The sequence below is a fragment of the Taudactylus pleione genome, unplaced genomic scaffold (assembly GCF_031769625.1).
Source record: "Taudactylus pleione unplaced genomic scaffold, aTauple2 ptg000760l, whole genome shotgun sequence".
Classification (NCBI taxonomy): Eukaryota; Metazoa; Chordata; class Amphibia; order Anura; family Myobatrachidae; genus Taudactylus; species Taudactylus pleione.
The window spans coordinates 1,595,708-1,617,631 of record NW_028285162.1 but is presented as its reverse complement, the minus strand read 5'-3'; the positions used below and the strand labels follow the sequence as shown (position 1 = coordinate 1,617,631).

The 21,924-nt window shown below is 44.2% G+C and overlaps 1 protein-coding gene across 1 annotated transcript in view; it reads right to left on the bottom strand.

Annotated features, from left to right (window-relative positions):
• TMEM181 (transmembrane protein 181) overlaps positions 1-13,722 on the bottom strand; it is a 183,145-nt gene extending 169,423 nt beyond the window's left edge. The window contains exon 1 of the mRNA XM_088457424.1: positions 13,628-13,722. The gene's annotated coding sequence lies outside the window, so the exon portion shown is untranslated. The remainder of the gene's footprint in view (positions 1-13,627) is intronic.
• Between the last annotated feature and the right edge of the window lie 8,202 nt (positions 13,723-21,924).

The window sequence follows — 21,924 nt, the reverse complement described above, 5'->3', positions numbered from 1 at the left end:
TGGGGCTAGGAAGACACTGCAGGGCTGGAGAGACAGTAGGGTGCTGACTGGGGCTAGGAAGACACTGCAGGGCTGGAGAGACAGTAGGGTGCTGACTGGGGCTAGGAAGACACTGCAGGGCTGGAGAGACAGTAGGGTGCTGGCTGCAACAGGACAGACAGAAGGGTGGCCATAGGGACACACTGTAGTTTCAAAAAACCACTATTTGTTTAAAGGTTTAATTTAATGAGGGTGGTTAGGGGCCTGCCATAAAAGTCTACCTTGACATGGTGGCAGGTTTGATTTTTTGGGGGGCAAAATATCTGACTAAAAATATTTTGTGTTAGGATAAGGTAGCAGGGAGGGGGCTGTCTATTTTGTCCGTCTTGGGCCCCATAATTTTGATGGCAGCCCTGTATTGCACTACAGATGGGTCCAGCTAGTTTGTTGCTCATAGCGCGGCATTCAGGCTTCTGAGTCACGCCTTGTAAAGTTGCGTGATGGCTTTAATGTGGCACCCTGTGACGTTCTACAATGGAAGACAATCCGAGTACTACACTGATGATATTTGAACTACTGAATACCATGCTGTAGAAGTGGATGGAGATCCCTGACAAGGACACTACTGCAGTGTACAGTATTTGCATGTTGTATGTTTGCACAACCAATCTTTTTAAAAATATAGTAGAAGCTCATTGAATGGGACGCAAATCAGTACACATACACTACTGAACAGTAGTGCAATTACCGTGGTGTTATGGAGGTATAACCGATACATTAATGAGATGCTACTGAAAATCTGTCAGCTTACAGCTGTGCAAAGTAACCCTTATGGCCTAGTGCAGTGGTTCCCAAACTGTGCGCCGTGGCACCCTGGGGTGCCTCGGGACACTTGCAGAGGTGTCTCAGGTTGGTGGGCCAGCACCAAATCAAATTATTTATGGTCAATGTAATGTAAATGTGTGGACAAACAAACCTGCCCACCACCACATAACTGAACATAAGGATGACAGGTAAGCACAATTTACTTCACTACACTACATTTCTGAATTTCTTAATAACAAACTTTTGGCTTAGGGGTGCCATGTAAACAGTGCTGATACTCTAGGGTGTCGTAATTCAATAACGTTTGGGAACCACTGGCCTAGTGGTTAGAGTGATTGTTTTACATACCAGTGGTCTAGGCTTCAAATCCCACCATAGATTGATATTATTTCATAATCCTGATTATCTTAGATTCATTCCTCTATATATTTTTTTATACAGTACAGTTGCGGGATGGGTCCATCCACACTTGTCAGTTTTCAGACGCACCCACGGGTGTTGGGGTTCAGGGACTCAAAAGCAACCTCAGTTTTACAAGATCACTGGCATCATAGTGAAAGGCAGGTATATTTGCCCTAGATTCCTGACCTATGTCTTTTGAAACCTCAGGAAGGTGTTTGTGTTAGGAGTTTTATGGGTTATTAGCTTCACAGGAGGCTAATTAGGGTTTTCAGCTGTGTGGCTGTTTTTTAGTGCTGTGAGGCTGATCATTACAGAGAGACATTGCCTGGGGAAAGGACAGACTTGCGTGTCTCTGTGTGAGAATCACGTTGATGAAAGCAGGTAAATTAAACCTGAAAAACCTGTCTAATACTTTGTTTATTAGTGAGCTAGGATCATTTCTGTATAGTTAGTGCCAGATGGAAAGGTGTTTATTTCTGTTTATTTTGTTTGTTTGCCTAATAAAACTGGCGGAGACTAGTTGCACCAGAGCAGTGGACTTTGTGTGATTTCTCAGCTGCTGTGCAGTGCCATCTACCCCAGGAGACGGTACCAGTTCCCCGACCTTGCTACAATAAGCCCACATGAATTCCTGTTGAATAATGTTGTGGTACTGCATTGAAGGCACTACATTGCTCCACAACTCCTCCCACCCTGCAGTGACTCACACCCATACAGTAATGGGGTGCAGGCACACGTGTCAGGTTTCAGACATACCCACAGTGTGTTGGGGTTCATTGCTGAGAAGCACGCACAGCTTGCAATGAGATGGGATTAATTAATGTTCACTAATGGTAGGGTACTGTGTTTACATGTACTAGTTTAATATTTCGAAAGGCAGACACATTTTTATTATTATTATTATTATTATTATTATGCTGTAACCACTAGGCCATAAGGGTTTTCACAAACTTTGCCTGTACTGTAAGATGTATCTAGTGAATCCTGGTGGGGGAAATGCAGAACAAGCCCTGAAGTTACATGGTAATAATAATAATGATAATAATAATAAAAATATGTCTTCCTTTCAAAATATTATTCTAGTACATGTAAGCACATAACCCCACCATTAGTGAACAGGAATTCATCCCGTCTCATTGAAAGCTGTGCGTGCATCTGAGCACTGTCTGAGCCTCTGAACCCCAACAAGCGTCTGAAACCTGAGACAAGCGACTGGACCCAATAACTGTATGGGGGTGTGTCATTGCAGTGTGGAGGGGGAGTTGTGGAGCAATGTAGTGCCTTCAATATAGTACCCCACCATTAGTGAATAGGAGTTCATCTCATCTTATTGAAAGCTGTGGGTGCGACTCTGAACCCCAATAATACTAGTCAACATGAATTCATCTAGCGCTATTGAAAGCTACTGTATCGAGCATGTCCATAGCGTCCAAGCTAAATTTCTGTGACCTTGCATAGACATGAAGGGTGAACTTAAACTTTAAATAATAAATAATGTACTGTATGCATGGTAGATAAAATAATATGGATTCAAATAATAATTATTATTATTATCATTTATTTATATGGCGCCACAAGTGTTCCACATCGCCTTACAAAATACATAAACAAATTGTAGACAAGTGACTTACAGAACAATACAATACAGGACATGGATAATATATATTGCTACATTAGCGACCATGTCACCCAGATAAGCAACCAAGTGTTAGGTGCCCTAGTGGTGAGTAAGAAGTAAATGACACTATAGTAAGGAGAAGCACAAGAGGATAGATGACCCTGCTTGTGAGAGCTTACATTCTAAAAAGGTGGGGGAAGACAAACTGGGTTGATACAGATGGGGTAGATGGGGAGGAAGAAGCATGTAGCAGGGAGTTAGAATGATAGCTGGAAGGCTTTGATGAAGTAGTGGGTCTTGAGAGCCAGTTTGAAGGATTGCAAACATGTGGAGAGTCTGATGGGAAGTGGGAGAGAGTTCCAGAGGTGGGGAGCAGTGCAGGCAAAATCTTGGAGGCGGGAGTGGGAGGAAGTAATCAGCTGGCATGAAAGGTGGCGTGCATTAGTTGAACAAAGAGGGCGGAGAGGAGCGTGAAGGGAGATGAGATCAGAGATGTATATGGGAGAAGATTGGGTGAGGGCTTTGTGAGCGAGCGTGAGAACCTTAAATTGGGTTCTAAAAGGGAAGGGGAGCCAGTGGAGGGCTTGTAGGAGAGGGGAGGCAGATGTAGAGCATTTGGAGAGGAAGATAAGCCGTGCAGCAGCATTAAGGATAGACTGGAGAGGAGAGAGATGGGATTTGGGGAGGCCAGATAGGATGAGGTTACAATAGTCCAATCTGGAGATGACCAGTGAGTGTATAAGTGTTTTAGTAGCATCCTGGGTGAGATAGGGTCTGATCTTAGAAATATGTTTGAGATGGAAATGACAAGACTGTGAAAGGTTCTGAATATGTGGTTTGAAGGAGAGGGATGAGTCCAGGATAACTCCAAGACAGCGCACCTTAGGACTAGATGAGATAGGTATTCCATCAATTGATAAAGAAATAGTGGGAAGTGAGGTGATGTGGGAGGGTGGGAAGACGATTAGCTCTGTCTTAGACATATTAAGTTTAAGAAATCGCTGGGACATCCAGGAAGAGATAGCAGAGAGACAGTTGGCAATACGAGTCAGAAGAGAGGGGGAGAGATTAGGGGAGGAAAGGTAGATTTGAGTATCATCAGCATAGAGATGATAATGGAGGTCAAAAGAGCTGATGAGTTCACCTAGAGAGGAAGTATAGAGGGAGAATAGGAGAGGACCAAGAACAGAATTAAATAACTCAATCCCCCTTAACATTATTCAAACCCCAGGTGAAGGTTATGTGAAGCATATACCTTAACCACTAAGCCACGGACACTATACATTAAAGTTAAACTTGGCAGTGCAGTGTGAAACTTACAGAAAAAAATTCAGTACAGTTTATTGTAGATAAAATTATATTCATAGATATTGATTATAAAATCACATTGATCAATGCCCATGGCTGTTTTGCACCAGACGCAGACTTTTATCTTATTACTGCATACAGTAGTTGCGTGGGGTTGATACTGCAGTGTCCGTTTTCAGTGAGACTAAAAATCCCAGCCTGTCTCAGAATCTCGTACAATACATACTGTGCTGTAGTTTATGACCAGACAGTAATTGGCGGCTGAACTACAAATATTGTATAAAGAAAATATATATTTTTTAAAAGTACAGGACTCACACACATACTGTACTGTACAGTAATGATTTTATTTTTTTATTACACATTCTCATACAGCTCTGATTCCATGATGAAAACGCTGTACTATAGCATACCGAATCACGGATTCTGTCAGCCAATCATCGGGAAGTGATACAGAAAATGCATTGGCTATCTTACGCATGCACAGTGTAGTTTAGGAAATGCGACACCTGGTGGACAAAACATTGTATCACACTCAATTACTTTTTCCAGCGACACGGTACATTCAGTTACGATGAATGGCGCGACTTAAGGTGTACCGTATGGTGCGAGATGCATGGCGCGCTATATGGCGCATGGAGCAACAAACTAGCAGGGCCCATCTGAACCACACGCAGCAGCATTTGTATCCTGCAGTGATGGCACTAATTTTTTGAATGCATTGTTTGCTGTATATAGGGCTCATCCTTGTTTATGTAAGTGCAAGGATGAGGCATATCTGAATCATGAAAAAAGGACATCAGCATATAATGCTCTTATCGAGGTGCAAGTCATATCGACCTGATGCCAGTCGTTCATGTCCAGCTCTGGATCACACCCCCACATGCTTGGCTTCCACTGGTGACAGGGTAAGATCCTGGCTTCCATTAATTCAAAGGCACACTCATCTGAAAGTGGACAGTACCCTTTATCAATGATGTTCCCACTTAGTAGTTATTCTTTGATGATCAACTGTGATCAAGAGCAGACTGGGCTGATGGAAAGAGGGGCATATTCCTCCCAGGCCGGTCCCATATTGGACTGCTTTGATCTTATCCAGCTGGGCCATCAATTTTAAGAGCATATTCAATTAGACGCGAAAAGTCTGAAAGGTTTTGCCTGCCGTACTTTTCGCCGACTTCGCATGTTTTGGACGCAAAAACTTTTTGGTGCGCAACCCCGCTATTTACCCTATTCAATTCCAAAGGAAAGAAAACTGAACCCGGCGAAACTCAAACAGGGAAAAAGTGCTGTCAGATTTGGGGAAATCAGCCTGACACCCCCCAAAAGAAGCACTAACATTGGGGATCATTGTAGATGCCCCCGAATAGCCCTACTGAAGCTATCTGGGGTACTTAAATGCTGTCAATAGCTGCTAATTAGCATCTTTGCAGAATGGTGAAGAATAGCATATAGCTGGGGTTTTTTGAGAAAATAACTAGTCCCAGCAAATTTGGGGTACATGAACATTTAAAATTTGCAAAAGTGAACTTTTAAAAAACGTTAAAACGCACCTTCAACAGGCACCTGCAAGACCCCCCAAAAGTCTACTTTGCTACTTTTTAAGTTTTTACTCCAACTTTGTACTTTTTCGCCCCCTTTTTCAAAGTCATTTTTGGGGTGTTTTTTTTTTTTAAGTTTTTTTTTACGCAGTTAACCTTTGGGGGGCTGTCCCAAGGGTGCAGAGTGGTTTCCCAACCTTTGCACCCCAAAATCGCAATTCTGCACTTTTTTCCGCCTGCTTTCATAGGCAAATCTTTTTTCGCCTATTCCATTGCATTGACTTTCTGCGTAAGTGAAAAGCCTTTGGAATTGAATACAGAGATAAGTTTTCATCTGGCGAAATGATGTCATCCGCGATACTTTTCCGCAGAAAATGGCTTTTCGCATCTAATTGAATATGCCGCTAAATTTAACAAGAAAGTTTCTAAATTTCTACAGGTATCACAATCAGGGCCTTCCTCCCTCACATGCCTGTATCACCCTCACTTATCTCATCATCTCCTCCCCACCGTTAACAACAAAACCAAACCTTTGGGTTCAGCTAGTGCTGCTTTTGTGGATATTATGACTGCTGATACAGCCATGTTTACATACTGTATCGTGTAGCCCATGTTATGCATTGCTTTGTACTGTAAGTATTTTCCACTTTTTTTCTTGTTTTGTTAGTTCTGTCTCTGCTTATGTACTTTGTAAGGATCTGCAGATCCCTTGTGGCACCATATAAATAAAGGATAATAAAAATAACTTGCTGGTGGGCTGGCTGGTTGGCGCACATTCTTTCCCCTCTAATATCATGGTGTGCTGCAATGCTGAGGAGTTTCCAGATCAGGTAGTGACTTTTCAGCAACCACTGTTGTGCTATGACTGAGCAAAATCACATAGTCACTCTAACAATCGGAGCACAGATATACCTCTTGCCCACATTGCCCAGGAAAGGAGGAAGCTGGAAGCTGCAGGAGGCAAATCAAGATTAGATTTTGTAGTTTTCACAATGGCATTGCTTGTTGGGCTACCATACTATTCTTATGGGTGTGTTATGAATTGTCAACGGTTATCATGCAGACAGTCATCAGGTCGACATGTGAATGTCGGCATGGCCAAACTGTTCACATTTATCATATCTCCATGGATGAAATGTCGACATGATGATTTGTCAATAAACTGTCCCTGGTGGTCTAGTGGTATTTTAACTTCTCCAACTTTTCCCTGCTGCTGCTGAAGAGTCTTCTTTTGGGTCCCAGAGGTCACATGCAGCGCACTTCCCTATTAGACCTCTGATGCTTGAGCACTCTGGTTAGTATTAAACCTATTATACCTAACCCTAATCTCTCCCTCTAGTGCCTAACCCTAACCCACCCTCCCCCTTCAGCCTAACCCTAAACCTCGACATCCTCGAAATGTCAACATTTCACATGGTGACAGTTTGGATGTTGACACTGAGAACCTGTCAACATTATTCATTTCAAGCGTTTGCCCATGTCGACATTGTGGTGTCAACATTATGAATGTCGAAATGGTTACTGTCAACCATCTTTTCTTACACATAGTTGAGTTGATGCACAGTTGGTAGCAAAGCATAAAAAAATAAACAATAGGAGCAAATTCGATAACTTTTTTTCATGCAAGGAAAATACTGGTCAGCTTTATACTTACATTGCAATTAAGAGTTGAGCTAGAGCACACGGCTCAAAAGGGTCAATCCAATTAGCCATGAAGGGTGCGAGTTTCCATTGCCATGGTGTTAAATGCCACAAACGGCACCTCATTTCGCCCCCCTCACTGCCTGCCCTGAGCCCGAATTCACACAATTTTGTGTGAGTTCAGGCTGCCATAAAGTGCGGTTGTTTGCGAGATGACTCGCACCCGCATGTTCATCACAGCTAATTGGATTGACCCCTAAATCTGTCAGCGCATCTTAAACTCCCATCATTAGTGGCTGTGAGGAATATCAGGGTATGTTTAATTTTGCAGATATGAGTTATTCTATTTTGCTTGGTCAGTCTTTATTCTACCTGTTTCCACAGACATAAATAGTAAAAACTTGACCTATAGGGGGTACTTGAGGATTTGAGTTAAACACCACTGCCCTAAGAAAATTAACATGATGAAAACCATAAAAATATCTCATCAAAATCTACAGACAAGTACATACTGTTACAGTATATTTCCTTATTCACCATCAGAGGTGTAACTAGGGTTAATGGCACCCAGGGAAAATAAAAAAAATGAAGCCCCTTGAAATCTCATACCATAGAGTCGATGCTCATGTTACTTGCATCCTTTTAGTGGTACTGTAGGTTAAGTGGCTTGCTCATGAGTTAGTAGCCCCAAGCATTTTTTGTGTTAATCCCTGAAGGAAAAACTGGAAATATTTGTAACACCAGGGTTTCGCGGCGTGGAGGTTTGCGGTCCTTTCCGGTGAGGGCGCTGTGGCGCGCTCCTTCTGTCGGGGGAGCTGGCATGTGGAGACTGGCATTGACTGTACGCAGAAGTCTAAAAAAAAAGGGATTTTAGGTGGAAAGCGCAGCACAAACACACATAGAATCAGAATAGTGTAATGGATCACTTTTAATATACAATGATACACAATAGTATGCTAATACTAAAAGATAAATGTCTGAAGTAGCATAGAAAACTACTAAAATAAATACATAGTATCACAATACCACTGGATACAATAATAAAAAAATAACGAATAGGTAGTAGATAAAATGACTAAATAGTCCCTCCTACATAAAAATAAGGTCACTGTAGAACCGTAATGTATGTACATAATGTTAATAGGCCACACTATAGATGAAACAATAGTGGCTCTGCTAGATGGATAAATCAGGACAAATGGTGGCTATAGTTAGCTGATGAAATGTCCACATATATTGCACATACCCGCAATGTTTTCTCAGGTAGACAGGTTTGTTCACTGCCGCAATAGATATATCCTCCGGCAGCACAGTAAAATCGCTGTTCCTACCAGCTGTAGAATGACCTTGCGGTCAGTGCTAGTACCCGTCCTCTCCTGTGGATGTGTCCGTGCCGCACCAGTGTGAGCCGTGTCCTCACAGCCGGAATATGCTGTGTAGTAAAAAGGCAATCCTACACCACGCGAAACGAGTGAGTCACGTCAGGGGTGTCAGCTATCCGGCAGTTCAAAATAGCAGGGCCGGTATATGTGACTCCACGGGACAGCAAGCAACAGCTCCAAAGATGTGGGGGTGCACAAGTAAAGCAATCGTGTTCCCTTTAACGCGTTGCACCGCTAACAGCGGCTTTATCAAAAAGGCAGGAAGGAAAAACTGGAAATATTTGTAACGACCAGGGTTCGCGGCATGGAGATTTGCGGTCAATACCGGTGAGGGCGCTGTGGCGCACTCCTTCTGTCTGGGGAGCTGGCATGTGGAGACTGGCATTGGCTGTACACAGAGGTCTGCCAGCATTGGACCATCCTGGCAAGCGTAAGTCTAGTGGCATCTCTGTGTCACAGGTGTCTGGGCGCCACCATGTTGTCTTTGGCCATGTGACATAGCAGGCCAATCATCTGTAAGTCACCTGCTCTCTGGCCTATCACGTTCCGCTACTGGGTACTTAAGGGTGTTTTGAGCTCCCTGTAGTTACCAGTGCAACGTGTTCACAGCGTAGCTGTGAGAGAGCATTCTCTACACTCCTGTAACCTAGGCTTGTGTTCTGGTGCTAGCCCTAGCTCCTTGTTGGTCTCTGGCTCCCTGCATAGCCTGCACCACTCTGCCTAGCCTTGCACACTGCTGAGATCAGTCCTGTGCCTTCCACCAGACTCACTCCTGCCTGAACCTGTCTCCCCAGTTAACCCACTCCTGCCTGAACCTGTCTCCTCAGTTCACGCATCACAGCATTTCTGGATCTCCATTTCAGCCAGCATCACTGGATATCCCCTTCAGCCACTATTCAGCAAACCAGGATTTCCACTTCACTCCCGCAGTTCATATGGATTCATCTCTGCCATTGATCTGGACATTTGTTACTCCCATTCACTGCAGCTCCCTTTAGCCACATATATCAGTTTGTTTATTACTGGACTTTAGTTTATCTTTATTCATATCTACAAACAGTCACATTAAACAACCCACCTTTCAGTTTAAACCTATGTCTGCTCCTGTTTCCACCCCGGGTCCACAACAAATACAGACTCTGACAATATTATTTACAAAGACATTTTGTGATCAAGGTCTACAATATAAAATATACATCACAATATTAGATGCCACTACTGTCTTTGTAAAATTTGTTCCACTGAGCATTAACAGACATCCTTGGGAGTGAAGCTGCAGGCAAACAGTAGTACTCTATATTGGAGTCTTTGTCTGAAATATATCAAGATATAGGCCCTGATGCTGTCCACTCGCAAGTGGGTCGATGGTCTGCACTGCGCATGCGCACGACGGAGGGAGCTCCGTCGTGCGCATGCGCGACGAGCGAAGGACTTTCCTTCGCTCGTAGTGTCTCATCAAAGGGGGCGTGCTGTCGATGTTGACTGACAGCACGCCCCCTTTGGTGGGCGTGCCTGCCAGACGGAGGCGTTCCCAAGGAAACGCCTACCGTCTGAAGCTGGCCCCACTGACATCACTAGTGATCACTCTGATAGAGCCAAAATCACTCCTGGCCTTGCGGTTGAAAAACTCAGCCGCAGGCTGTTGCTCGCAGTGGCGATGGTCAAGACCATCGCGACCATCATCCTGCACACTCGTATATGCTGTGGGTGGTGACCCACAGCTATACGAGCGTCCAGGACGACGCTCCATATTAATGGAGGTGGGCCCTGATTCAGAGCGAGCGCTCTGCTCAGAGCGTTCGGCTCTGAATCAGGGCCATAGTCATTTGTAATGTGTATGTTTCAGGTTAAAATCAGATGGTAATTGTTTTATACAGTAAATCTTGCTGCTGTGTAGATTTGTGAAACCAATATGACTGCTGCTATGTGGTTTTCCACTTTCCCTCGTTGAACCATGTGCTTATGACAATGGTACATAGTATTTTGAAGACTGGCTGCTTCTTCATAGTATTGTCAGGGTCGTCTGGCATAGCTGTGCCTGATGCCCTTTGTTGGGTGGTTTTGCGCCTGAGAAAGTTTTGCAGGATACAGCAAGCCAAGACGACCCAGTCAATTTTGTCCACATGCAGGTTTATGGAGGGGTGGAAAATGTGGAACTGGTCGCTAAGTATTAAAAAGGCATTCTCCACAATACGGCGTGCCCTGGAAAGCCTGTAATTGTAGATCAGCTTATCTCTGGTCAGGCCCCTTTGTGCATATGGCTCATGATATTCTCGTGTAATGCGCCATGAGAACGATACTGAAGTATCCCTTATGGTTATAATAGTAGGATCCATTGTTAGTAGGTGTGGTGATGCAGATATGTTTCCCATCGATGGCTCCCCCGCAGTTAGGGAAATTCCAACGCCTTTCAAATTCTTCAGCGATGGTTGTACACTCATCCACGGTTGTAGGAAACGAAAAAAATATGAAAATATTGGTTAAAACATAATTTTATTTGTTGATTTTTTTTCTTTACAGACTCCCACACAAGAACTGGATTTGGTGGGGACTGCTGACTTGAGTCTGATTGGAGAAAGTGAAGGGGAGGCATCACTGCCTCCATCTCCACCACCAACTGCTACCCAGAAAAGAAGACGTAGGCAGGGAAGAAAGCAGCCGCAGACCTCGCAGCCTTCAGACGACTTCTTGAAGCAGGCTGTAGAGGTCTTAAAAAGGGCCCCCAACCACTTTGATCACCTTACTATCCACATAAGTAGCTCCATGAGGCAGAATGACATGCAGCTTGAATTTGAGCATCTGCTGTATGATTTGGTGATCAGGGGGCGCAGAAATAATTTATCTCCCCACACCTACATAGCTGACCCTCATCCCTACTCACCTGCCCCTCCCACCTCTGTGATACCTCCGACCCAGTCACAACCTACTCCCCCACCCACTAACCTGTCTACCTCAGGCGAGGCTATTTATAGCGCCCTTTTGGAATCTGAGGAGAAGCTTCCTGGGTTTTAAAACCTTTAAAAGTTTTATTTTATGTTGTTATACAATTATCAACAAGTTTTAGCTTTCCCAATAGCTACTCTATGGTATATGGTGGTGACGACGCTGATTGGACATGGTCACTAAACACATGGAGTAAGGGCAGATTGTTGGAAGCCGGGGCCACAATCTGGACTTGCGCCATGTGTTCCTCGACTTATTCACATAGGCACCAGACCCACCATCTACCATAGAGCAGACTAGCTATTGGGACTGATAAATCTTGTTGATAATTGCCATTATATATGCATAGAAATTAAAATAAATATGTATTTTAATAATTGTTTGTTCCATGTTTGGAATGTAAATTTTAGATTATTTTCATAAAGACAATTTGATTATATGCAGCCATGTTGGCAGCAAAGATTTAACTGTTCTAAAAAGAGTTTTTAAACAACTATTTTCTACAAAAAAAAGTATATTAATAATTTTTGTTTTCATTCAGAATAAATGTGTAGTGTGTTTTTTCTTTCCTTACAAAACTGGTACTGCAGCACTTTCACAATAGCTTTGCAGGTCTCCGGGATGATGAGGCCCAAAGCTTGAAGGGGAGATGAGGGACCCAAACTTCAGGTCAGCCGGGGACATTCCTGAGGGTACCTCAGGGTAGCCACCAGCCTCTCCTCAGCAAGGATTGCCCTCCGCAGCTTAGTATCCTGCCTCCGGATATAGGGAGTCACCAGATGCAGCAAGTCCTGGAAAGTGTCATCATCCATCGCAGGAAGTTACGGTAGTCATCCGGATTGTTCTCCTGAATCTCCAGCAGCAGGGACATGTGAGAGCAAGTATCCCTCTGCAGCAGCCACTCCTTTATCCAGCATGCTCTCCTCCTTTGCTGGGCCCTCTCCTTCAGCACCTTAGCCCCAGCATAGACTAGCAGAACTCTATAGCGATAGGGATCCATCACCACATAATGCAGGATAGAATGTAGGATAAACACACTTTGTTGAGACAGGCAAAACAAAGCAGAGCACAATAGCAATGTACAGTGTTCAGCAGGTATATACCAAGCCTCACTAGTCACAGAGCAGAAGTGCACAGACCTAAAATGGTGACTGCTAGAGATGAGCGGGTCTGGTTCTCAGAGAACCGGACCTGCCCGAACTTCGCAATCCGAGCTCGTATCAGAGTCCGGCTTGGGTTTTCCCACCTCAATCGGATCCAAAAACGAGGCAAAACATCATCCTCCCACTGTCGGATTCTCATGGGTTTTGGATTCTATAAAGGTCCCGGTGATCATGGCGCCATTTTCACTCTGGTTGTGGAGAGTGTGCAGAACAGACGTGTGATACCCCCAAAATGTCACTGTTTAATTTAGCACTTAATCTATGTAGGTTGGCATAAAATCTAAAATAGTATTTATATGTACACTGGGGAAGAGGCATGGACAGTATGGTTAACAACAACTTATATAATTACCCCAAGTTGAATAAGCAGAGATGCAAGTTGATATATTCAAATTGTTTTTATGAAAGGGAGCTGCCAGTCTATTTATTCATGTGTTCACACAGTATATACATCCAAAAGTCCAGTGTATTCGCATATGGTAACCCCCCCCCCCATGGGGAAACAATGGAGCCCGCTGCCCACTCCGGACATTGATGGAGCCAGTGGGCACGCGGCCAGGAGCGGGACAGACCAGTTATTTACAGAGGGGAGAACCCCTCTCCCTCCGGACTCATACAAGGGGCAGGAGAAAAGAGCGGCGCGTGCGGTCGGCGGGAAGCGGCCCCGCACGCGACCGCTAGTTATATAAAGAGTGCTGCCGCAGGGGGAGCGGGAAGCTGAGCAGCCTGAGGGGAGAGTCTGAGGCAAGCGGGCAGCGGGAACACAGCGCTGCGCTTGCTGGAGCAAACAGTAGATGCCTGGGGAGAGCAGGAACCGGAACTCACCGGGCATGCTGCAGAGCCTCCTCGCAGTCAGCAGAGGAGAGACGGGACCCTAAACAGCCTGGGAGTTGAGAGTACACTGCCGAACGGAAGCCACGTCAGCCGGGGGCCGCCTCCAAGACTGCCCCTTCAAGGTGACTGACAGCCTGGGAGCTGAGAGAGTGCTGCTGGAAGATTGAGAGGAGGAAGCAACATCAGCAGTGGAGCCGCCCTGCCTCCTCCCCCTCCTTGTTGACTGACAGCCTGTCTGGAGAGTGTCGAAGGCTGAGGTGCAGCATCACAAAACGGAGCAGGACGGAGTGGAACAGTGAGTAACAATCCAGCCCCTGCTACTGTAGTTCACCCCCATCTGTCAGAGTCAGCTTCCAGCCAAGCAGGGACAGCAGCTGGGGGAAGCATCTATAGCTATTTGGTTCAGGCAGCAGGCACAATTAACTGAGCATAACGGGAGTGCAATGTGTGTGAGGAGACAGCCTGGGTAAAGATACCTCAGCAGTTGAAATTTATATTGTATCTACTAACAGAGGAGCAGAGTGTAGTTGGACAGCAGAGTATTCTTTACTTACTGCCTGTGTCCCTGCAGAATAACCTGTTAACTCAGTAAAGTGGGCTCTGTATAAAACACTAAACTAGTAGAGCCAGGATAAGTGAAGCCAGGAGAGGTTGCTACAGTTAACCCTAATTGAGCCTACTCAGATATCCGCTAACTTTTCATGGACAGTTAGGGTTGCATGCCCAGGTCAGCTATCAGCCTCATTGTCCATGGCAAAGCGGAGTGGATTACAATTTGTGAATTCAAATCCTCTATAAATAAACTGTAATTGTTTAACGAAGCAGCAGCAGCAGTACAGGAGTTTGTACAAAGAAAGGACCTGTTACCACATTCTCCATATATTACTCTTCAACCCGGGCAACGTTGTACAATGCTGATTACTAACCAGATGATTTCTTGCATGCAGTCATATGCCTAGAGACAATTGTCTGTTGTTTCCATTGGTGCACCAATTAACTGAGGGACATATTTTTTCTGTTTACATTATTGTATATGAACGTGACGTTATAAGTTTGCTTGTAATTAACCTCTTAACTTCTGCACTTGGATCGCAAATCCAGAGTTCCGGTTTAATAAAACGCATGGATCCATGTGTACTGTCATTTCCTTGAAAGAGCGTCTAAACAAATGTTATGTAATTGTTGCCTTTGTAAGGCTGCAGCGGAAACTGTTTATTTTATTGCAATTATAGCTAAATAAATTCTTATTCCAACTGTACCCTATTGCCTGTACCTATCTTCATCATCCAGAAGGTAGAAAATTAACCAGAATGAGAGAATTGTTAAGGACTTATCTGCTACACCACTCACCCCGAGAATAATACACCCTCCCCTGGGGTGTTACAGACGTGCTCTGTCTGTTCTGCTGTTGTTCAAGGGTGCAGTGTGGTCGGGCTGGGGGTCTGTGCTGCTGTTGTGTCAAGGGTGCAGTATTGTCGGGCCCGGGGTCTGTGCTGCTGTTGTTCAAGGGTGCAGTGTTGTCGGGCTGGGGCTGCAGTACATAAAGGGGTGCTACTGTGTTGTCCATAAAGGGGCTGGGACTGCAGTACATAAAGGGGTGCTGCTGTGTTGTCCTGTCCATCAAGGGGCTAGGGCTGCAGTACATAAAGGGGAGCTGTGCCATCCAGGGGTGCTCTGTCAAACTAGGGCTGCTCTTCCCCTGTGTTAAAATAAAAAAAGTTAACTAAAATTATCATTCCACAAACAAAAAAGATCTGTTTTTCTTTTTGTGTGTGCTACTGTAGCTAGTAGCTACACTATTATTTTTCGGTGACACTGCCAGCCATACCGCAGTTTATCATCCACGCATTTGTGACTCTGCGGCTGGTCCATCCGCACTCCGCAGGGGTGCTTTGTTGTCCATAAATGGGTGCTGTGTTGTTCATAAAGGGGCTACTGCCTCATCCACGGGTGCTCCTCCCCAGTGTAAAAAAAAGTAAAGTGAAATAAAATTATCATTCCACAAAAAAAATATCTTTTTTATTTTATTTTTGTGTGTGTGCTACTGTGTGCTACTAACGCTATTATTGTTCAGTGACACTGCCAGCCATACCGCAGTGTAAGTTTGTTGATGTGGAGGACGATCAAATGAGAAGAGAGCAGGAACCACATACTAGTGCTGCCAGCAATCATGATGACATTACAAGGCCATCAACGTCATCTACGAAGGCCGATGCCCAAGGGCATAAGTTAGGGCATGTAAAATCAAACAAGCAATGTTTTACAGTGTTAAAGAAAAAAAAAATCAAAAGCTAAGTTAGCTGCAGAGAAACTAAAAATTAGCAATATGCAATACACTACACGAATGGCAAGGAAAGGATAAGGCCTTGGCCTTTATTTATGACTGGTGTTTCTTCCTCTTATGAAGATCTAAGCCCTTCTCCCTGTAGAAGTGTAAAAAAAATGAATATCGTTAAGGCACAGGAACCAACTATGTGCTCAGGAAAGTCACAGATCCCCGAGAAGAATCTACTGTATGTGTGTCTGCAGTTGCCATGTGTGAGCATGACTTTTCCAATACTGTACTTGAAGAGGATCCTCCTTCCACCATTTGTGTGCCCTCTGCAAATGTGGGGATGAGCAGCACAAGTCAACATGCTGATGTAGAAATTGAGGATGCTTTTGTGGAAGTGCACCAGGAGGATGAGGAGGATATTTCTGTAGTTGGCACTAATAAGGATGATGAGGATGTTGATGCCAAGAATGTTGTTTGTGTAAATCAGGCAACAGTTGTTGCTCATGGTATGAGAAAGCCCATTGTCATCCCGGGGCAAAAGACAAAAAAATCCACCTCTCATGTGTGGAATTATTTCCACCCAAATACGGAAAACAATTGTAAAGCCATCTGTACCCTTTGCTAAGCAAGAGTGAGTAGAGGTAAGGATCTTAACCATCTAGGAACCACCTCACTATTACATCACTTGCAGTGCATTCATCAAAAGTGTTTGCAAAATTCAGAAACTTTGGCTAAAAACGTAACAATCAGTCCAGTGTCACCTAGCTGCTCCCTTCTCTCTGTTAGATCCAAGCACATGTAATCTCCACCACCAACAACTGCATCATCAATATCTTCAATCATGATCGGAAGTAGTCCTGCATCCAACTTCATAAGAATGACTGACTCCTCTCCTATCTGTGATTCTTCAGAAGGAGCCTTGAGTGCTACGCCTGTTGCTGCTGCTGCTGCTGCTGTGAATGGATCTTCATCCCAGAAGGGGACCAGGAGGAACACTACATTTAGTCATTTAACAAAACAATTCACTATCAAACAATCCTTTGCAATGGGGAACAAGTATGACAGCAGTCACCCAGTTGCACAGTGGATTACTGCTGCCATAACAGCCATGCTGGTATAATGCAGTGGGTTTTAGACAGTTACTCGAGGTCCTGTGTCCTTGCTACCAAGTTCCTTCTAGATTCCACTTTACTAGAACAGCAATTCCCAGTCTGTACAAGGACATTAAAAAAAACCTAATTAGTCCTCCAAAATGCCGTTGTACCCATTGTCCACTAAACCACAGATATGTGGACAAGTGGGACAGGGCAAACTAAAGATTACATGACTGTGACAGCCCACTGGGTAGGTGTATTGCCTCCAACAGTGCAAACAGCAACTGCAGCAGCAGCAGCATCTAACAAATGCCAGCTCATCCAGAGGCAGGCTACTCTGTGTATCACCGGTTTCACTAAGAGGCATACCACTGAAAATTGCAAAATGGCTTACCCCGCTTGGATTCTCCTCAGGATTTGTGATTTCTGACAATGCCAGCAATACTGTGAGAGCATTACATTTGGGCGAATTGAAACACGTCCCATGTTTTGCTCACACAATGCATTTGGTGGTGCAATTTTTTTTTTTAAATGACAGGGGCATGCAGGAGAGGCTCTCGGTAGCCTGAAAAAATTGGGACATTTTCAGCATTCAGCAACTGGATGTCGAAGATTGTAGCACCAGCAAGTACTGTTGAATTTGCCCTGCCACCAGCTGAATCAAGAGGTAGTAACTAGGTGGAATTCTACCCTCTGTAATGCTTCAGCAGATGGAGGAGCAGCAAAAGGCCATCCAAGGCTACACAACAACCTAACACATAGGTTCTCATACTCGGTCCTCAGGACCCCACACAGTTCATGTTTTCCAGGTCACCTAGTTGGTGCACAGGTGTATTCATTACTCACTGACAGATCCACAGGTGGAGCTAATAATTTCACTTGTGATGCTGTGAGGAGACATGGAACCATGCACTGTTTGGGGTCCTGAGGACCGAGTTTGAGAACCTGTAGCCTAAGACTTAGAGAAAGGAGCCGGAATGCACCTTAGTCAAGAGCAGTGGAGAATAATTTCTGTGTTGTGCAAGGTTCTCAATCCCTTTGAACTTGCCACATATGAAGTTATATCAGACACTGCCAGCTTGAGTCAGGTAATTCCCCTAATCAGACTTTTGCAAAAGCAGCTGGAGAAACTGAAAAAGGAGCTGAAACTGAGTGATTCCGCTAAGTATGTTGGACTTGTAGATCAAGCCCTTTATTTGCTTCACCAGGATCCAAGGGTCATCAATCTCTTGAAATCAGATCACTATATTTTGGCGACCATACTTGATCCTAGGTTTAAGTCATACATTGTGTCTATATTTCTGATAGACACAAATTGAGATGCAAAGAACGGTTGGTGAAAAAATTGTCAGCTTAAGCGGCACATGACATGGCAGCATCTCCTCCTTCAGTTTCTGCGGCTGCCAGGAAAAAACTAAATTTTCCTAAGAGACCCACTGCTGGTGATGCAGATCAGTCAGCAAAACCTTATGACATCTGGTCAAGTCTGAAAGAACTGCCTCCAATTAGTGACATGTCTACCGTGACTTCATCTGATACAGTCATCATTCAGAGAATGGTTGATGATTATTTTAGGGATAGAATCCAAATAAGCATGTCAGACAGTCTGTTTCACTATTGGCAGGAAAAAGAGGCAATTTGGAGTCCCTTACACAAACTGACTTTGCTCTACTTAAGTTGCCTCCCCTAGATTGTGTACTCTGAAAGCGTTTTCAGCGCAGCCGGGAACCTTGTCAGCGATCAGATGGAAAAGATGATGTTCATCAAAATTAATAAATTCCAGGAGGAAGACCTTTACTAGCAATTAAGTAAAAAAAATACAGAGGTGCCTGTAATGGTGGATGCCAGCGGGGACAAATTAATATTGTGTGAAGAGGATGTACGCACTGATGGGGATGATGACAATGACGACATCAGATCTTACCTATGTAGTAAAGTCAGTTTGTGTATATAGAAATCATTGCCACTAATGTCCACTGCGCATTGGCAGCTTGTTTTGTGGGGGCCCAAACAAACCAATCATTTCAGCCACAAGTGGCAGTCCCTGTCGCTGAATGGATTGGTTTGTTAAACTGTGAATGTCCTGTTTCATATATACAACGTAGGGGTCGGTGGGAGAGCCCAAGGACAGTTTCATCTTGCACTTCTTTTCTTTGCATTGTGCTGTTTAACCGCTTAACTGATGAATTCTTTCTCCAAAAACCGCTCCGAAATTGTCGTTTTTTTTATGAATGAATTAGGTCAGGAACTGCTTTTTAAAATTTATCCAACACGATTTTCTAAAATAAATAAAAAATTTTAAGCGCTGTATACCATAAAAAGGCAATTTTTATGCTATAGTAGTACAGTTGGACATCGATAGAAACATCGATTGTGACCACAGCTACCGATGTTTCCTTAACATCGGTTGGGGGCTGCCATCTATATACGCGCATGTGCATATTTATGCATATATATATATATATGTACATATATATATATATATACACACACACAGATATATATATATATATATATACACACACACAGATATATATATATATATATATATATATATATATATATATATATATACACAGAGATATACACATACAGATGTGTGTGTGTGTGTGTGTGTATATATATATATATATATACACACAGATATATATATAAATATATACACAGATATATATATATATACAGTATATACACACATGTGTGTGTGTATATATATATATATATATATACACAGAGATATATATATATATATATATATATACATACACATATATTATGGCCAGGGCTCTGATTTATTCATGGGGGTGGGGTTATAGTCAATGGGGAAGAGGCTGCTGATAGAGGGGGTGGAGTGAGGGAAGGACAGCGCTGACAGCGCTACCTTCCCTGCCCGGCGGCTGCTGCTAGCCGGAGTTGGAGGGAGAGAACAGCGCTGTAAGCGCTGCCTTCTCTGTCCTGTCAGCAGCTGCCGGGCTGCAGCTAGCTGGCAAGGAGGGAGAGAACAGCGCTGTTAGCACTGCCTTCTCTTCCCTGTCAGCAGCCGCTGGGCTGCTGCTCTCCGGAGGAGGGAGAAAAGGACAGCGCTATCAGCGCTGCCTTCTCTGCCTCGTCAGCAGCCGCTGATGCAAGCCGGAGTAGGGAGAGAAGGACTGCGCTGTCAGCACTGCCTTCTCTGCCCTCTCAGCAGCCGCTAGGCTGCTGCTGACTGCTGGAGGAGGGAGAGAAGGACAGCGCTGTCTTCTCTACCCTGTCCTCTCGGCAGCCGCCGGGGGGGGGTTCGCCGGCGCTGGGCTGGCCGATCACTGCAGTGATCGGCCCACGGGGAGGGGGCAAAGTGTGTAGAGGGACCAGGAGGTCCCTCTGTGATTGGCGGCTGCTAGAAAATGATTGTCCAGCAGCCACCCATAGAGCTTTTCTGACTGGTCGTATCAGATACGACCATGTCAGGGAAAGCCCAGTCTGGTATGGTCGTATCTGATACGACCATGCCAAGCAAGTGGTTAAGGCATTGCTGCCTGACTTATTTAATTTCATAGATTACTGTACCGCCATCCTGTCTGCCACTGCAGAGCCATTCTCTTTCCTAGAAGTGCCATGATGTTAATTGAACTGCCACAGCCGCCGAAGTCTTCGACTTGTGGTTGCTGAATGCCGAAAATGTCCAGAAATTTTCATGGCCACATAAAGCATTTCCCGCATACACTTTTCATTTAATAAAAAAAAAATGCGGGACCACCAAAAAGCTCAACTAGGGCAAGGACTGATGTGAATGAGTAAAATTTCTTTGTAAATGACTCCCCTCCTTCCTCCCTCATATATTTGCTTCGGAATCCAAAACTTAAATTAAATTTACTACAAATTAACACTTTTCCTGCCTTCAACTACATACATACTCCAACTACCTCAGGCCTCAGTCTTTTCTTTCCTGATGTGCCATGTTGGAAGCTGAACTGCCACATGTTAGTGCTGCCCACTGCTGTCGCTTAGCTTAGTCAGCCAGCTAGCTCAATGTAACCTTTTTGCCTAAACTGGATGAAATCAATATTGTGAGCTTTGAGGTGGTCAAAAATTATTGGAAATGGCTGGAAATAAATGTTATTGAGGTTAATAATACTGTAGGAACAAACACACCCAAATTATGCGATTTCAGCTGTTTTTATGATTTTTAGAAAAAAATACAGATCCAAAACCAAGACCAAAACACGCAAGGGCGGTTTTGACAAAACTGAATCCAAATCCAAAACACGAAGGAGATACAGATCTAAAACCAAAACACGGGGGTTCTTTATATACCCCTTAGTTAGGCCCGCCCATTATTTAAATTTTGCAGAAATCTTTAAGATAATCATCAGGTGTTTGGTAAGTTAGCAATATATCGTGCATGATCTAACGATTTGGAAATCGTTCACAATGCATGATAGATCATTGATCAGATTGGACAGTATTTAGTACCATATCGTGTCCTGGAGTGCCGAGGAGAGTTCAAGGGAAACCGCTCACGATATCGCATCGTGAGCACATCATCTAGTGTGCACCCACCTTGAGTCATGCATCAAGGTACATTACCGTTGTTGCTCACAGTGAGTATTTATTTGCAGTTTGATAGACATTTAGGGAGCGGTTGGGGGTGGTAACAAGGAGCGTCGGCTAAATACTCAGGCGTGTTGCAACCATTATGGGGGCATGTCACATCCTGCATATACAATCCCGTACACAAGAAGTATGGCTCCGGCAGCTCAGTTCACGCGGCCATTCTGTGCAACCATGGAGTCACTCAGGACAGCTAAGATCGAATGATCTGTGACTGATGCTGCATCTTTGTAGGCAGGTGCTTGGATTTGCAAAGACAATGATGTGGAATTCAATACGTATCAAGGCAGCTGCGACATTTGTATATTTCGGGATCGAAGCTGCAGTTG